Consider the following 14,968-nt stretch of genomic DNA (forward strand, 5'->3'; position numbering starts at 1 on the left):
CCAGAGAGAAGGAGAGAGGGAAAAAGAGGTGGGCTGCGGCCCAGGGAAGAGAGAGGAGGGAGCTCTCTCTTTTATATTTTCTGGTTTTGTTATTTTTTTCCTATTCTAAACCAAATTCAAAACTAATTTTGAATAGAGTTTGAAAACTCAAACTTTTCAGAGAACAAGAAACACACATGGCCTTATTGATAAACAACAAAACCATGTTGCTTAGATTTGAAAATCTTGAGAGATTTGAATGAGAAAGAAAAGAGAAGGGTTTGCATAATTGAAAACAATCCAACTTTGTTGCAAATTTTTACTCAAATGCAAACTATATGCATGCAATGCTCATGAACACTCATTTATTTATAAAAACAAGGTTGGGATGTTACAACTCTACCCCCCTTACAAGAATCTCGTCCTCGAGATTCCTAGATTTTAGAAAAGAAGGAAGGGTACTCAGATCGTAAACGATCTTCTCGTTCCCAGGTTGCTTCTTGCTCAGAATGATTAGACCACTGAACTTTCAGGAACTTGATGCTCTGACGTCGAGTTTTACGCTCGGTTTCATCAAGGATACGAACAGGATGTTCTCGATAAGTCAGATCTTCTTGGAGGTCAACTGTTTCGTGATCAACACCACGGATGGGATCTTTGAAGCAACGTTTGAGTTGGGAGACATGGAAGACGTCATGAACTTCAGGAAAAGTTGGAGGGAATTCCAACTTGTAGGCAAGTGTACCTCGTTTTGCAAGGATGCGGAAAGGACCAACATAGCGAGGAGCTAGTTTGCCTTTTATACCGAAACGATGGACACCTCTTAAAGGAGTGACTCGAAGATAAGCTTGCTCGCCAACTTCATAGCGAACTTCTTGATGATGACGATCGTAATTGCTCTTTTGACGAGACTGAGCAGCTTTCAAACGTTCTCGGATAATGCCAACTTGATCTTCCGCTTCCTTGATCATGTCCGGTCCAAAGAACTGTCTTTCACCGGTTTCTGACCAATTCAGAGGGGTTCGACATTTCCGTCCATATAGAGCTTCAAAAGGCGCCATGCCCAAAGCTAGATTGAAAACTGTTGTTATAGGAGAATTCAGCAAATGGAAGGCACTTTTCCCAATTCTTGCCGAATGATATAACACAGGCCCTGAGCATGTCTTCAAGGATTTGATTCACCCTCTCGGTTTGACCACCGGTTTGAGGATGATAGGCCGTCTTTGAAGGAAAGACGAGTTCCCATAGCTTGTTGGAAATCGCCTGTAACTTGGAAGTAAACAAGCTTCCTCGGTCGAGAGATAATCTTCTTTGGAACACCATGAAGAGATACTATTCGAGAAACATACAGATCTGCCAACTTGCTAGCAGTAATGTCTTCTCGGATAGGAAGGAAGTGAGCAACCTTGGATAGGCGATCAACAATTACCCATATAGCATTGCTTGCTTTCTGAGTTTTGGGAAGTCCGGTAATGAAATCCATACCAATTTCATCCCATTTCCATTCAGGAGTAGATAGAGGTTGAAGAGTACCAGCTGGTCTTTGATGCTCGGCTTTTACACGATGGCAAATGTCGCATTCAGCTACGAAGCGAGCAATTTCTCTTTTCATCCGGGTCCACCAGAACCTTTGGCGAAGATCCTGATACATCTTTGTACTTCCAGGATGAATAGATAGAGGAGACTCATGAGCTTCTCGGAGGATAAGCTCTCTTAGGTTCTTTTTCTTCGGCACCACCAAGTGGTTACCAAGGTAGACAACACCTTGATCGTTGACGGAGAAACATTTAGCATCTCCGCTAGCAATGTTCTCTTTGATCTTAGTGATACCCAAATCACGCTTCTGAGCGTCTTTGATCTGGTCTTCAAGAGAGGGTTTCACCTCTAAGTTGGCAAGGAATCCCTGAGGAACAACTTCAAGATTGAGTCTTGCAAATTCCTCATGGAGGGCAGGTTGACATTGCTTGAGCATCAGATTGTTGCAATATGACTTCCGACTTAGCGCGTCAGCAACGACGTTGGCTTTGCCGGGCTGATAGTTAAGACCCAAATCATAGTCCTTGATGAGTTCCAACCATCTTGTCTGCCTGAGATTCAGATCCGGTTGGGTAAAGAGATACTTCAGGCTTTGATGATCCGAGTATAACTCGCAACGATTACCGTAAAGGTAAGGTCGCCATTGCTTAAGAGCATGGACCACAGCTGCAAGCTCTAGATCATGAGTTGGATAATTGAGCTCATGTGGCTTCAACTGTCGAGAGGCATAAGCCACTACATGGCCATCTTGCATCAACACACATCCGAGCCCTTGAAGAGATGCATCACAGGAGATGACAAAATCTTTGCTTGTGTCTGGAAGGACAAGTACCGGAGTGGTAGTCAGCTTTATTTTCAGTGTCTGAAAACTTTCTTCAGCCTTTTCTGACCACTCAAACTTCTTATCTTTCTTCAGAAGATCAGTCATTGGTTTGGCGATCTTGGAGAAATTCTCGATGTATCGACAGTAATAACCCGCCAATCCAAGAAAACTCCGAATCTCTTTGGCTAACTTAGGAGTCTTCCAGTCAAGAACGGATTGAACTTTATCTGGAATGACTGCAACACCTTTTGCAGAAACCACATGGCCAAGAAAGATGAGCTCTTGTAGCCAGAACTCACATTTAGAAAACTTGGCATAGAGACGATGTTCACGAAGCTTGGTCAGCACCAAACGCAAGTGTTCAGTGTGTTCTTCTTCGGTTTTGGAGTAGACCAGAATATCATCAATGTAGATAATGACGAATTTGTCAAGATACTCCATAAACACTGAGTTCATGAGCCGCATAAAAGTGGCTGGAGCATTTGTGAGGCCAAAGGACATGACGGTGTACTCGTAAAGACCATAACGAGTCATGAACGCCGTTTTTGGAATGTCCTCCGTTCGGATTTTGATTTGATGGTAGCCTGATCTCAAATCCATCTTGGAAAAGACTGTGGCACCACTCAATTGATCAAAAAGATCATTGATTCGAGGTAGAGGATACTTGTTCTTGATGGTTACTGCGTTGAGCGGGCGGTAATCAACAACCAGACGCGGAACGTTGGTATCCCTCTTCTTGACAAAAAGTGCGGGACATCCCCAGGAAGAAGTACTCGGTTGAATGTATCTTTTCCCTTCTAACTCTTCCAACTGCTTCTTCAGTTCAACCAACTCTTCTCGAGGCATACGATAAGGACGTCGAGAAACAGGAGCAGTTCCAGGAACCAGCTCGATGACAAACTCCACGCTTCGATCAGGTGGCATGCCAGGTAATTCTTCCGGAAAGACATCAGGGAAGTCACAAACCACCGGAACATCAGAAATTTCAAGCGGAGGTAAGACATCAAGGGAATACAACTCAGCATCAGGAATATGTACTGCTGATGGAGATGTTGCTGCCGAAGACCAATACAGAATGGAGCTTCCGGAAAGATCGGTCAAAGTAAGAGACCTGGCTGCACAATCAAGGACAGCCTGATATTTAGCTAGCCAATCCATGCCCAAAATGATATCAATGTCGGTTGACTTGAGGGCAATGAGGGGAATTGGAAAAAGAAGATATCCAATCTCGATTTTATTCCCATGACTAACCATATTGGTTCGCCAAGTGGAACCCGGGGACTGAACCATTAGAGTAGTAGGCAACTTCACAAAGGTTATCCCATGCAACTGAGCAAACTCTTGGGATATGAATGAATGCGATGCTCCAGAATCAAACAGAACTGTAGCTATAATGGAGTTGATTCGAAGCGTACCCATTATGACGCTTGGATCTGCTTGACTTCTTCAAGATGACATGGGTCGACCCTGACCAGCAACTTGAGGCTTGGTAAACTTCTTTGGTGGTGGAGCACCACGAACAGAAGTATTGTGGGGGCACTCCTTCATGTAGTGACCAGGTTGACCACAAGTGAAGCACGCACCACTGCCTGGAGTACCCATAGCAGGACTGCCTGTAGGAAACCCTTGTTCACTGGTCGATGTTGAGTCTAGTGGTTGCGAAAACTATTTGAAAGCTAAAGATTACTTGCAAAACTCTGAATAGGATTCTTTTTACTCCTTACCTGGTGTCACTCTAATGCTGAGTCATCTTACCTGGTTTTGTTTGGAAAAAGATTTCACTTCTTTCCTCTCAATTCAAATCTCTAGGATACACGGGTTTGGGTTATTTTTCTCCAGTACTCCGTATATGGTTGCCTGTCTCAGAGTTTCCAGAATGCCTCAGTTAATCTGAAGCATTGTCCCTTTATTCTTTCTTCGGGTGCTTAGCATCCAATTGTTTGTCTTTATGTGACATGGTGATGCTATGTCATCTTTGCATTCCATCTTCATGGTTTGTGAGTCGGTTGGTAGTGTGTACATTTTGTATGCTTGTTTAACTACTATGATCGATACGATGATATATCCTCATATCACATGTCTTGTCTTTCAGCATGCTCATTGCATTCGGTACATGCTATCCTTCCGTTGAATCTTTCCGGTGAATCCGTGTCTCATGGTTTTTGTCTTCTCCTCAGGATGTCAGGCGGTACTAGAAGTGGTGCAGGCCGTGGTCGTGGTCATGGCCGTGGCAATGGTCGTGGAGATGGCCACGAGGAGAATCCTGACCTTCCTCCTCCTCCTTCTATGGTCCAACTTATGGCCATGTATGAAGCCAATCGCGTTGAGACAACATTAGGCTCCTTGAAAGGATTGAGCGTAACACAGCTCAGCGTCATGAGGAACAAGTGGGGATCCGAAGCTTCATCCGCCTCACCCCACCAGTGTTCAGTTATTCCACTGAGCCACTTGATGCTGACTACTGGCTCCGTACCATCGAGCGCAAGCTTGAGGTTGCCCACGCTGCTCAAGCAGATTGGGTGAACTTTGCCACCTACCATCTTGAAGGAGCTGCTGGTTCATGGTGGGAAAACTTCCTGTTGATGCAGCCTGCCGGTCATGTCGTAACTTGGCCAGAGTTCAAAGCTGCTTTCCGTGCATATCATATCCCAGAGGGTCTGATGGATGAGAAAAGAGAAGAGTTTCAAGGCGACGCAGGCGTTGGTTCTATCTGTGATTACCAAGGTAATTTCTATCGTCTTGCCTGCTATGCTCCTGAAGAAACTTCCACTGATGCCAAGAAGCAAGCCTTATTCCGCAAGGGACTGGATCCTGAGCTTCGTCGAGATCTTCATCTCCTGGACTTCCCAACCTGCCAAGATCTTGTCAACAAGGCTATGAAGGCAGAAAGAGGAAAGGTGGAGTATGAGGAAACTCGCAAGCGTCCCCGAGATACTTCTCGCCTTTCCGGATCAGGCAATCAGCCGTCGTGTTTTCATTCCATACAGTCATGTGCCTCGTGCTCCTAATGCACCAAAGCCTTCTGGTTATGCTCCTCGCCCACAAGCTCCAAACAATTCTGGTGGAACAAACTATCGTCCCGCTATGGGTACTCCAGGCAGTGGTGCGTGCTTCACTTGTGGTCAACCTGGTCACTACATGAAGGAGTGCCCCCACAATACTTCTGTTCGTGGTGCTCCACCACCAAAGAAGTTTACCAAGCCTCAAGTTGCTGGTCAGGGTCGTCTGACCCATGTCATCCGTCTTGAAGAAGTGACGAGATCCAAGCGTCATAATGGGTACGCTTCGAATCAACTCCATTATAGCTACAGTTCTGTTTGATTCTGGAGCATCGCATTCATTCATATCCCAAGAGTTTGCTCAGTTGCATGGGATAACCTTTGTGAAGTTGCCTACTACTCTAATGGTTCAGTCCCCGGGTTCCACTTGGCGAACCAATATGGTTAGTCATGGGAATAAAATCGAGATTGGATATCTTCTTTTTCCAATTCCCCTCATTGCCCTCAAGTCAACCGACATTGATATCATTTTGGGCATGGATTGGCTAGCTAAATATCAGGCTGTCCTTGATTGTGCAGCCAGGTCTCTTACTTTGACCGATCTTTCCAGAAGCTCCATTCTGTATTGGTCTTCGGCAAGAACATCTCCATCAGCAGTGACATATTCCCGATGCTGAGTTGTATTCCCTTGATGTCTTACCTCCGCTTGAAATTTCTGATGTTCCGGTGGTTTGTGACTTCCCCGATGTCTTTCCGAAGAATTACGGCATGCCACCCGATCGAAGCGTGGAGTTTGTCATCGAGCTGGTTCACTGAATCGCTCCTGTTTCTCGACGTCCTTATCGTATGCCTCGAGAAGAGTTGGTTGAACTGAAGAAGCAGTTGGAAGAGTTAGAAGGGAAAAGATACATTCAACCGAGTACTTCTTCCTGGGGATGTCCCGCACTTTTTGTCAAGAAGAGGGATACCAACGTTCCGCGTCTGGTTGTTGATTACCGCCCGCTCAACGCAGTAACCATCAAGAACAAGTATCCTCTACCTCGAATCAATGATCTTTTTGATCAATTGAGTGGTGCCACAGTCTTTTCCAAGATGGATTTGAGATCAGGCTACCATCAAATCAAAATCCGAACGGAGGACATTCCAAAAACGGCGTTCATGACTCGTTATGATCTTTACGAGTACACCGTCATGTCCTTTGGCCTCACAAATGCTCCAGCCACTTTTATGCGGCTCATGAACTCAGTGTTTATGGAGTATCTTGACAAATTCGTCATTATCTACATTGATGATATTCTGGTCTACTCCAAAACCGAAGAAGAACACACTGAACACTTGCGTTTGGTGCTGACCAAGCTTCGTGAACATCGTCTCTATGCCAAGTTTTCTAAATGTGAGTTCTGGCTACAAGAGCTCATCTTTCTTGGCCATGTGGTTTCTGCAAAAGGTGTTGCAGTCATTCCAGATAAAGTTCAATCCGTTCTTGACTGGAAGACTCCTAAGTCAGCCAAAGAGATTCGGAGTTTTCTTGGATTGGCGGGTTATTACCGTCGATACATCGAGAATTTCTCCAAGATCGCCAAACCAATGACTGATCTTCTGAAGAAAGATAAGAAGTTTGAGTGGTCAGAAAAGGCTGAAGAAAGTTTTCGGACACCGAAAATAAAGCCGACTACCGCTCCGGTACTTGTCCTTCCGCACACAAGCAAAGATTTTGTCATCTTCTCGTGATGCATCTCTTCAAGGGCTCGGATGTGTGTTGATGCAAGATGGCCATGTAGTGGCTTATGCCTCTCGACAGTTGAAGCCACATGAGCTCAATTATCCAACTCATGATCTAGAGCTTGCAGCTGTGGTCCATGCTCTTAAGCAATGGCGACCTTACCTTTACGGTAATCGTTGCGAGTTATACTCGGATCATCAAAGCTCAAGTATCTCTTTACCCAACCGGATCTGAATCTCAGCAGACAAGATGGTTGGAACTCATTAAGGACTATGATTTGGGTCTTAACTATCAGCCCGGCAAAGCCAACGTCGTTGCTGACGCGCTAAGTCGGAAGTCATATTGCAACAATCTGATGCTCAAGCAATGTCAACCTGCCCTCCATGAGGAATTTGCAAGACTCAATCTTGAAGTTGTTCCTCAGGGATTCCTTGCCAACTTAGAGGTGAAACCCTCTCTTGAAGACCAGATCAAAGACGCTCAGAAGCGTGATTTGGGTATCACTAAGATCAAAGAGAACATTGCTAGCGGAGATGCTAAATGTTTCTCCGTCAACGATCAAGGTGTTGTCTACCTTGGTAACCGCTTGGTGGTGCCGAAGAAAAAGAACCTAAGAGAGCTTATCCTCCGAGAAGCTCATGAGTCTCCTCTATCTATTCATCCTGGAAGTACAAAGATGTATCAGGATCTTCGCCAAAGGTTCTGGTGGACCCGGATGAAAAGAGAAATTGCTCGCTTCGTAGCTGAATGCGACATTTGCCGTCGTGTAAAAGCCGAGCATCAAAGACCAGCTGGTACTCTTCAACCTCTATCTACTCCTGAATGGAAATGGGATGAAATTGGTATGGATTTCATTACCGGACTTCCCAAAACTCAGAAAGCAAGCAATGCTATATGGGTAATTGTTGATCGCCTATCCAAGGTTGCTCACTTCCTTCCTATCCGAGAAGACATTACTGCTAGCAAGTTGGCAGATCTGTATGTTTCTCGAATAGTATCTCTTCATGGTGTTCCAAAGAAGATTATCTCTGACCGAGGAAGCTTGTTTACTTCCAAGTTCTGGGCCAGTTTCCAACAAGCTATGGGAACTCGTCTTTCCTTCAGCACGGCCTATCATCCTCAAACCGGTGGTCAAACCGAGAGGGTGAATCAAATCCTTGAAGACATGCTCAGGGCCTGTGTTATATCATTCGGCAAGAATTGGGAAAAGTGCCTTCCATTTGCTGAATTCTCCTATAACAACAGTTTTCAATCTAGCCTGGGCATGGCGCCTTTTGAAGCTCTATATGGACGGAAATGTCGAACCCCTCTGAATTGGTCAGAAACCGGTGAAAGACAGTTCTTTGGACCGGACATGATCAAGGAAGCGGAAGATCAAGTTGGCATTATCCGAGAATGTTTGAAAGCTGCTCAGTCTCGTCAAAAGAGCAATTACGATCGTCATCATCAAGAAGTTCGCTATGAAGTTGGCGAGCAAGCTTATCTTCGAGTCACTCCTTTAAGAGGTGTCCATCGTTTCGGTATAAAAGGCAAACTAGCTCCTCGCTATGTTGGTCCTTTCCGCATCCTTGCAAAACGAGGTACACTTGCCTACAAGTTGGAATTCCCTCCAACTTTTCCTGAAGTTCATGACGTCTTCCATGTCTCCCAACTCAAACGTTGCTTCAAAGATCCCATCCGTGGTGTTGATCACGAAACACTTGATCTCCAAGAGGATCTGACCTATAGAGAGTATCCTATCCGTATCCTTGATGAAGCTGAGCGTAAAACTCGGCGTCAAACTATCAAATTCCTGAAAGTTCAATGGTCTCATCACTCTGAGTCAGAAGCAACCTGGGAACGAGAGGATCGTCTCCGATCTGAGTACCCTGCCTTCTTTTCTAAAACTTAGGAATCTCGGGGACGAGATTCTTGTAAGGGGGGTAGAGTTGTAACATCCCAACCTTGTGTTCATAAATAAATGAGTGATCATGTGCATCTCATGCATGTAGTTTGCATTTGAGCAAAATTTGCATCTCCATTTTCCAATTAAGCAATCAATTTCTACTTCTTCCTACATTCAAATCTTGCAAGTTTCCAAAATATACAACATGGTTTTGTTGTATGTAACAAATCCATGTATGCTATTTACTTCTCTGGCAAAATTGAGTTTCAAACAAAATTCAAACAGATTTGAAAATAGAAATTAGAAAAGAGAAACAAAAAAAATCAGAAAAAGAGAAAGAAGAAAAAAAAAAGGAGAAAACCCTCTCTCTCTAATCTGGGCTCAGCCCACCCCCTTCTCTCTCTTTTCCCTCACTGGCCGCAGCCCAAACATGGCCCAAGTGGCCCAACCGCACCCCTTTGCTAGCCCAACAGTTTTTCCAGGGGGCTTTTTGCAAAATTGTCGTCTTCCCCGCGCATCCAAGCAGGTGCCTGGCAGCACGCCGGCCACCCGATGGCACCGGCGGCCCAGATCATCCCCGCCGCCCCCGGCGGCTATAAAGCTCGCCGCCACCGCGCCCTGGAACCCTAGCCCCACTCTCCCCCTCCCTCGCTCTCTCCCGCGCTCTCCCGAGCCTCAGCAACCCTAACCCTAACTCCGGCCGGCCCCCTTCCTCCGTCGATTCGCCGCCGGCGAAGCCCCCCCCGGCCGTCGCCGTCGACTCCATCGGCGTCAGGGTGAGCCGCTGCACCTCCCTGTCCCCTCGGTCCGCTTCCCCTCGCCCTCTAGCTCCGCCCCCGCGTGCCTCTGCCCCGGCCTCCGCCGCTCGTCGCCGTACCCCGCTCCGGCGACCAATCAAAGCGGCGCCGCCACCATTCGGTCGCCGCGTCGCCTGCTCCTTTTCCTCCACGCGCGCCGCTATTGCTGGCCAAATCGGCCGATTGCAGCAGCACCAGAGCTCACGAGTGAGCCATGGCGCCGCTGACATCATGATGACGTCGCCGTGACGCCATAAATTGCTTTTCTTATTTTCCGTAATTCATTTCTCGTATTTATTTAAATAGGAAATAATATGACAGGTGGACCCCATCTGTCAGGATTTTAATAATTTCATAAATATTCTAGAAAATAATAATTTTATGACATGTGGGTCCAACTTTATTATTATTTATATAATTTTCACAAATTGTTTTAAAATGAATTAAACTTGGGAAATTCATAAATAATTCATTTTAAATCAGAAAAATATAAAATTATATATCAAAATGATCAGAAAAACATTTCCTAATTGTTTATCCATGTTTCATACATGCTTGAACCAATTAAATGTGGAGCTTAGTAGAAAACCCTAATACACCCCTCTCATATGGCGGTGTCCGATGTCGGAACCCCCTTTAATTTGACGATGCACCTAGGGTTGCTCAATTCCATTCACATGACATGTCATTCATATTGTATGCGCACTGCATTATGCCATGTCGTGAATGTTTGTTTCCCTTTCCGGTATTTGGTTCTTCGCGATAGGATCTGAGCCGGAGCCCGACATCAACGCCACCGAAGAACAGTACTCATCCGCTGAGGGACAAGGCAAGCCCTAACCTGGTTCATCTATGTTTTCGAAATGCTTTTATCTGTGGTTCCTACATATCGCATACGATTCAACTGTCTTTTATCGATAGATAGAGTTACCCTATTTGTTGCATGTCCGACCTTTGTAGCCTCGATACCCTGATCCACTGCTCCTAGCATAACTAGGTTTGGCATGTGTGCGTCGCGAGAGCCTTTGTCTCTTATGCTTAGCCATGCTTAGTTTGTTACGCTACTACTCCGGTCTTCGGACTGGAGCCGTACAATGATATGAATCTAGCATGACAGGTTGACGTGGTAAGTATAGAGATGATGATGTTAAACATGATTAAAGGACCAGGGCCGGGTCCCACCGGGGTCAACGTCGGTGGTCAACTCCGGCGGACCTCGCCGGTGACCACACAGAGGCGGCGCTAGAGCGCACCCCTAGACGCGCGGAGCGGCGCGTTCGACGCGCGGGGCCAAGGCGAGTCGGACCGTGGCGGCGCCACGACCTATTGGTCGCCGGAGCAACGCCGGCGACGACGTACGGCGGCGGCCGGGGCAGGAGCTTGGTGCGGGGGCGCTACAGGGGCAGAGGGAGAGAGCGAAGAGGCTCGGCGGGACGAGGGGCTCACCACGGAGCCGTAGGGCTCGTCGGCGAGGGCGGAGGAGGCCCGTAGCGGCGGATTCGGCGGTGGCCGGAGCTCGGGCCGACGAGCTCGATTGGCTTGTCTGGGGGCTTCCCTGCTCGCGTGCGTGGACGAGGAGAATGAGGAGACGACGGCAGAGCTCGTGGGCTACTCGCCGGAGCTCGGGGGTGGCCGTAGCGGCGAGGGACGGCAATGGCCGGCGGGTACAGTGAGCCCGGGTTAGGGTTTCGCGAGCTCGTGAGCGAGAGGGAGAAAAAGAGAGGGACTAGGGGGCGCTAGGGTTCGTTCGCGGCGGCCGGAGGGGATTTATAGGCGTCTGCGGGCGGCGGCGAGGATCTTGGCGCCGGCCGGCCGTGGAGGTGCTGCCACCGAGCTGCTTCCTCCATCGTGAGGTTGGGGAAGATGGGGACTTTTTGCGAAAAGCCCCCTGGGGTGGGGTTGGACCAAGGTGGGCTGGTGCTAGGTCGGTTTGGGCCAAGCCAGGGAGAAAAGAAGAGATGAGAGAGTTGCGTTGCGGCCCAAAAACAGAGAGATGGCTCTTCTCTCCTTCTTTTTCAAATTTTGTTTTCAAATTTGTATTCAAACTCTTTTGCATTTTGGAATTGATTTGAAACTTAAAATTTTCTAAAACTTTCAACATAAACTTGGCTTGTCAAACATTTTACAAAGAGCCATGTATGTTGACTTTGGAAAAATATTTGAAATACATTAAGCAGTTGAATACCGAGAGGGAAAGATTCAAACCAACACTTAGGGTTTTCGAAGACAATTCATTGATGCAATTTTCTTGGAAAAATTATCATGATGCTCATGATGCACAAACAACCCTAATTTAGGTTTAGCAAAAACAGGGATGTTACAGATCTATCCCCCTTAAAAGAATCTCGTCCCGAGATTCCAAGGTAGGAATAGAGAAGGTAACAAGAACTACACCGGTCTTCAACGATCTTGTCGATACCACGACAGTCTTCCTTCTTAGAGAGGTTGATCCACGACATCATGAAGAAATTGATCCACAACACCATGAAGAACTCTTCATTTGGCTTTCTTTGAAGTGGTTGCACAACATCACCTAAAGGCAAGAGGGAATGACACTGGAATGGTGGATCTTCACAAAGATCGAGTATCTCATGGTCAACTCATGAAAGGAGTGTTTAAAAACAACTCTTGAGCTAAGAAACATGAAACACGTCAAGGTAACGGAGGAGACGGAAGAAGTCTCAAATTTTGGTAGGCAATTGCTCCACGCTTTACGAGATTACGAAGGGACAAGGTAGCGAGGAGTTAAACTGCCTTTGATACCACAACGAGGCACTCTTAGAGAGGGTGACTCGTAGAAGCACGGATGATTATCCAACAAGAGCGACTTTCGATTTCAAAATTCATAGTCACTTTTCTGGAAGGATGCATGAAACGATTGTTGTCTACTCAAAAGGTTGGGGGTCTAGATGACTGACGAATTCACACAACGTGTGAATTGATTAGAACTTCAAGTACAAACCAAAAGAAGGGAAAGAGCATTGGCTAGTGAAGTGCCAAGGTTCATGATATTACATCATGTTACTTGAACGAATAGACAACGGAGACTTGGCACCCTAAGAAAAGAATACTTCTCCTAGGATTTTAAACTTTGAATGTGAATAGAGGATTGTCATTCGGTTAGAGCTTGCTCAAAAGTAATGGGGTCACATATGGCTGACTAATTCACACAACGTGTGAACTTAAGAGAGCTTCAAGTAAAATCCAAAGGAAGAGGAAAGGCATTTGTCGAACGACGTAGCAAGAATCACCGGGGAGTGAATTTTTATCCTAGCGGAGCTGTTATCACCGGAGAAATGGTTTCGAGGGATTGACCGAGAGACATTTATCAACGCTACTTCTAATGTTCTCCTTGATGTTCTAGACACCAATATCAAAGCTTCCAATAGTCTTCAATAGGTCATCAAGTGAAGGTCGGACTTAAGGATTAAAAAGACATCATAAGGGCAACTCATAGAATAAGTCACATAAGATCCTTATGGAGAGTGGTTATTCTTGTTGTTTCAAGAGATTATGGAATTGGACCTTCCGGCTAATTATGTTAACCACAACATCAATCTTGCCGGATTTATAAAGAGACCCATGTCGTGAATCCTTGAGAAACACTAACCATCATTGCCGCTTGAGATTCAGCTTAGGTTATGTGTAAAGATATTTCAGACTTAACAAGTCCAAATAGAAATTTGCATTATTTACCACCAAGGTAAAGTTGCTAGATTCTCAAGTTATGGACTACAATGTCAAGCTCCAAAAGATTGAGCTAGATTGCGTAATACATATGGTTGCGACTGCCAAAAGGCAATTGACAACTTGCAATGAAACACAATTGAGTCTTAGCGAGGACATCAAAGAAGATAATGAAGTTATTAAGCTTCCTTAAATTCTTGAACAAACCATTCAGTGGGTTAGTGTGCATAGCGAAACGTTTCAAGGAATGGAGGTAACAACCTTCCATCTCAAGAGTACTTCGCACATGCATGGCCGACTTGCGATGGTTCCCGAGGAAAACAAAGGAAACTCAACTCGAATTCATGGCGACATCTTTCAGCAAATGCACATGAACCTGAGAAGGTCACTTCTGACATCCAGAACACATACTTAGTGATGACACAAAGATGGTTCTTAAAAGTTTCCAACATTAGTGCCAACTATTCAATATGAATCTCTCTAAACATGGAGGAGATAAGAATGTCATCGATTGGGCTCAATAACAAACTTATCAAGATACTCCAATGAGGAACTCATATTCTATATAGACTCGGCAGAAATATTGGTCAGACCAAAGGACATGAAGGTATACTCAGATGAGACACCATGAGTATAAACATCATCAAGATAGTCCTTGGAAATGAGTTTGATTTGACGATAGCCCAAGCTCAAATCAAATATGGGGAAGATAGCATATCCATAAAGGAGATGCTTTCTGACTTCAACACAGACAACACTAGACATCCCTTTATGAAGGAACAAAGTTGAATAGATCTCTTGTCTTTCAACTCTCCAAGTTATTGTTTAAGCTCAACCAATTAGTCTAGGGTCATCCAACATGGTTTCTTGGAGTAGGAGTAGTTCAACAAACAACCGTACTCATGAACTCGATAACACGGTCATGTAACAACATGGTGATACTCCTAGAAAGACATCCAGGATATCACGAACCACCGGTATATCACTGAATTCGAGAGGGGATCTTGCTTTACAAAGCAAACGATATGGGTCTTGAGAGCTTTGGGATGGCCCGAACTCTTTGACCAAAATGTGCGCCTGAACAAATGGACTTGGCAGCACGATCAAACTTCGCTTAGTAATTGGCGAACCAATCCTGCTAAGAATGACACCAATGTCCCTTAATTTCGAAGCAATAAGAATTGCTAAGAATCTTAGATGTCCACATCAATACGTACACCCCAACATTCCCAAGCACGGACAACTCGAAGGAAGGGTGACTAAAGATGTGTAAGAGCACCACTTCATCAATGAGGCCATGATACTAACCACGACTTCATGATATAGAAGAGGGTGATACTCCAAGGTAGAACAGAACAGAAGCTAACGAGACTTCTTAATCTGCGGATTACAATACTTTGACCAAGTCTTAGAAACGGACGAGGCACTGGAGCTTGTTTCTCCTGACATACCGAAGTGGAATATCTTGACGAACCACAAGAGTAACATACACTGGAGACAGCAATGCACATTTACGACATGGCTGCTAACTAGCAGACA

Source organism: Lolium perenne, chromosome 7 (genome assembly GCF_019359855.2).
Source record: "Lolium perenne isolate Kyuss_39 chromosome 7, Kyuss_2.0, whole genome shotgun sequence".
Classification (NCBI taxonomy): domain Eukaryota; kingdom Viridiplantae; phylum Streptophyta; class Magnoliopsida; order Poales; family Poaceae; genus Lolium; species Lolium perenne.